At 37.4% G+C, this 3,685-nt stretch overlaps 1 pseudogene; it reads right to left on the bottom strand.

Moving 5' to 3' along the window:
* Positions 1–2,533: 2,533 nt before the first annotated feature.
* LOC129007008 (small nucleolar RNA SNORA40) lies at positions 2,534–2,650 on the bottom strand (annotated as a pseudogene).
* Positions 2,651–3,685: the final 1,035 nt, after the last annotated feature.

The raw sequence follows: 3,685 nt of genomic DNA, 5'->3' as shown, positions 1-3,685 counted from the left end.
AGTAGCATCAGGAAAAAACATTATATATATATAGTATATTATATATATACATTATATATGTGTGCGTATGCATCTATATGTATATGCATACGTATACATGTATATATGTGTGTGTATGTAATTTTGGAAAAAGCATAATTTTTTAATAAGCACCCTAGATATGCAATGAGATCACTAAATTGTTTCCTTCTTCTCTTGTATAGAGCTAAACTACAGTTTCCAGCCTTTCCTGAAGCTGTGTTGGACTGTGTAATTGAGTCCTGGCCAATGGAATGTAGGCAAAAGTGATGTACATCACTTCTAGCATTAGTCCCTAAAACCACTCTTGAAATCCTCTAAGTTGGCTTTTTCTCCTCTTGTCATCTGCCACCTTGGTACAGAGGATCCAAGAGAGGACTCTGAATGCCCTGAGTGATGGCAGAGACATTAGATGGAAGGAAAACTGTGCCCTTAATGAGTGTGTAGGGAAGATCACCCTTTACAATCTGCAACAGTCACTGGACTATGTAATGAGCAATAACTACATGTTTATGCTGTCAGCTACTGAAATTTGGGGACCATTTGTTACAACCTCTAGCTTTTCTTAACTTAATATACCAGGTGATTCTAACATAGTCCAATAACCACTTTTGGAGAAACACTACTCCAAACAAAACTGTGGAGAAGCAAATGATTCCACCTTCTGGTGACAATTCCTTAGCATCTAAGAAGGATTCAAATGGTAATGGTTTCAGGAGTGGTAGCAATCCAAGTGGATGCAAGATTTGGGATCAGTGCCTACATTCCATAAATGTTGCCTGTTCATAAAATTTACTCAAATTCACAATTTATATGGCATTATTTTATTTCCTGAATATTTACCTCCATCTTTTCTCTCTGCCTTGACCCTGTCACCACTGGGGAAGAAAGATGAGCTCCAAGAGAAAAGGAAGAGCCTCAGGTCTGTAGAGTCTTTGTTACATGGTAGACACTATACTGAACACTTTTCATGCACAATCTCATTTACACTCACATACATTCCTTCAAAATAGGCATGGATATTCCCATTTTATAATGAAGACTCTAAAACCTTGTTGGAATTGCTGTGCCAGCATTAGGGACTTACTGAGGAACTTAAAGCTCTGCCACTTTAGGGAGTTTGACTGGGTGACCTAAGTACACCTAAGCTATGCATCTCAGTGGGAAGACAGATGAAGGGGCATTAACTCAATGTGAGTGGTATCACTGGGCTGGAACAGCAGTTAGGGAAGGGCTGTGCTCGATGATGTAGACCGGTTTGCTCAGTTCTGCAAGGGACTATTCTAAATGGACCCATGGTAAGCCTATTCAAACTCATTAAGCTCCTTGAACTCTGACCTGGTAGAAAGGATGTGCTTTTTATTAAGAACCTTATAAAGGTACTATTTTTAGCCCCAGAAACTCCAATTCTAGGGATCAGTTCTAAGGAAATAATTTGAAATATGGAAAACACTGTATACAAAAAGCTCTACTATGACACTATTTATAAACAAAATGAGGATACAACCTAAATGTTGTTTAAGTGGATAAGTCATTGGGTTAATGATGCATTATTAAATGACACACATGGTCACGAAAATAATCATGCAGAGGGCTTGTAATAACTTTGAAAATGTTGAAAAGATAATGTTAAGTGAAAAACATTAAAATGTAGACTTGAATTAAAATGGCCATCTAAAATGAAAAAAAGATCAAAAACTAGTGATAGAAAAAAGATGGAAAGAAATATACGAAAATGATCTAGCATTTTGTCTTTGGGAAAAAGAATTTGAGGTAATTTTCTCCTCCACTTTTCTAATTTTTTTCAAATGTTCTCTTATGCTCATGCTTATATTTTATAATGGAAAATCAAAAAATAGAAAATTTAAATACAAAGAATTTGCTTTTAGAGAAATAGTTCAGAAGAAAAATTTTAAGCTGTAAAAAAAAAAATTGAAATACAGCACACAGACAGAAAAATGTATGAAATACACAATTCAAGGATTTATCACAAGACAAGCACCACCAAGCTCAAGAGCTAGAATACTGCCAGTGCTCAGAAATCCCTCTTATATCCCCCTCAGTCACCATCCCCTTTGTCATCTCCAAGAGTAATGACTGTCAAGCTTCTATGGTCACTGTTTCCTTCCTTTTCTTCAGAATGTTGTCTCCTAAGTCTAAATCCTTAAACATGAGAATTTTATCTACCTTTTGAACTTTATGGAAATGGAATCATAGAACATTTCTTTGTATCTGCTTTCTTTTTTTTTAACACTATAAATGTGAGGTGCCTCCATGTTGTTGCATGTGGCAAACTTCATTAATTGCTGTATAGTATTGCGTTGTGTGAATGCAACATTATTTATCTATCATTTTCCCATAGATGTTTCCAGTTTGGACCATTAGGAATAATGCTGCTGTGAACAGTCTTGTATGTTTCTTAGTGCATGCATGTGCAGACATTTTTTTGAGGATAAACCTAGGAGTGGAAGTTTTGGGTCATAGGACATGCATATCTTTTTCTTCTTCTTTTCATAGTATTCCTTCTTATATGTATCAAAGTTCGTACTGCACAATGAGCTCTGGGTTGCAAAAGAGAATTTATTTTTTGCATCTGTCTAAGGATGTGGATATCTTCAGTAGATTTAATGCTGTACTGTTCCCCACAGTGGTTCTAAGAGTTTACACTTCCATTGACAAGAAGTATGTGCTTTAACCCTTTATGGAGTGGAAGCATATGGCCCATAAAAGGAGACTCCAGGGGATTTGTTTTTAGCCTTTTTCTTCTCAGGGACAGACTGGAGAAAGCTTTTTTATTAGATTATGGGATCCCCAAGTCTCACAATAGATACTGACATTGCTATATACACCAGTTCAGAATCTAAGCTGACTTTGTAGTTAATCTCCCAATACAATTAAAAAAAAAAACCATCCCAGCAGCCACAGAGCTGAAGGGCACTCAGAAATAACACTTGGGTGAAAAGAGTTAGGTGCTAAGGAGTAAAGTTCTGGATGTGAATGGATCACACAAATAAAATATCTTTCGATAGTTCTGAGTCTGGGAACTTCAGGAAGCCATGGAGATGGTAATGGGGCTAAACCAAGAATTTTCAATATTAAACACTTAGAGAAATGAAATCTTTACTGCCGATAGGACTCGGCAGGATTTCTAAAGCTTCCTGGCTTTGTTTCGACCTGGAATTCTGTGAACTCATTGTGATAGCTCTGGAAACATCATGCTAGTCACAGGCTTTGGTTGGAAGTCATATGTATCTCTGATTAACAAAGTTAGGAAAATTAGCTTTAAATGGACACATGTATAGTCTCTTAAACCTTGGGGCCCATGGGGTTCATGGTGTTGAAGAGACTGGGAAGCACTGAAGGTTTATCATGAGGAATGTGAGTGTGCTCAGCAACCCAGAAACATACCCACACCTGTCTGTTCAATCTCTCCTTCCTAGCCATTCTTCATTTTTTAAATTTTTAATTTTTTAATTTATTTTTAGAGGTGGAGTCTTGCTATGTTGCCCAGGTTGTTCTCAAACTTTTGGCTTCAAGTGACCCTCACACCTCAGCCTCCTGGGTGGCTGGGATTCCAGGTTCTACCATGCCTGGCTCTCTTTGGCCATTCCCTACTCTCTAGCACAGACTCTCAGTAATGGGTCCCGTGGAGGATGACAAATTTTAC

Source organism: Pongo pygmaeus, chromosome 8 (genome assembly GCF_028885625.2).
Source record: "Pongo pygmaeus isolate AG05252 chromosome 8, NHGRI_mPonPyg2-v2.0_pri, whole genome shotgun sequence".
Classification (NCBI taxonomy): domain Eukaryota; kingdom Metazoa; phylum Chordata; class Mammalia; order Primates; family Hominidae; genus Pongo; species Pongo pygmaeus.
Note: the sequence above shows the minus strand (reverse complement) of the source record. Positions and strands in the feature narration are given on the sequence as shown.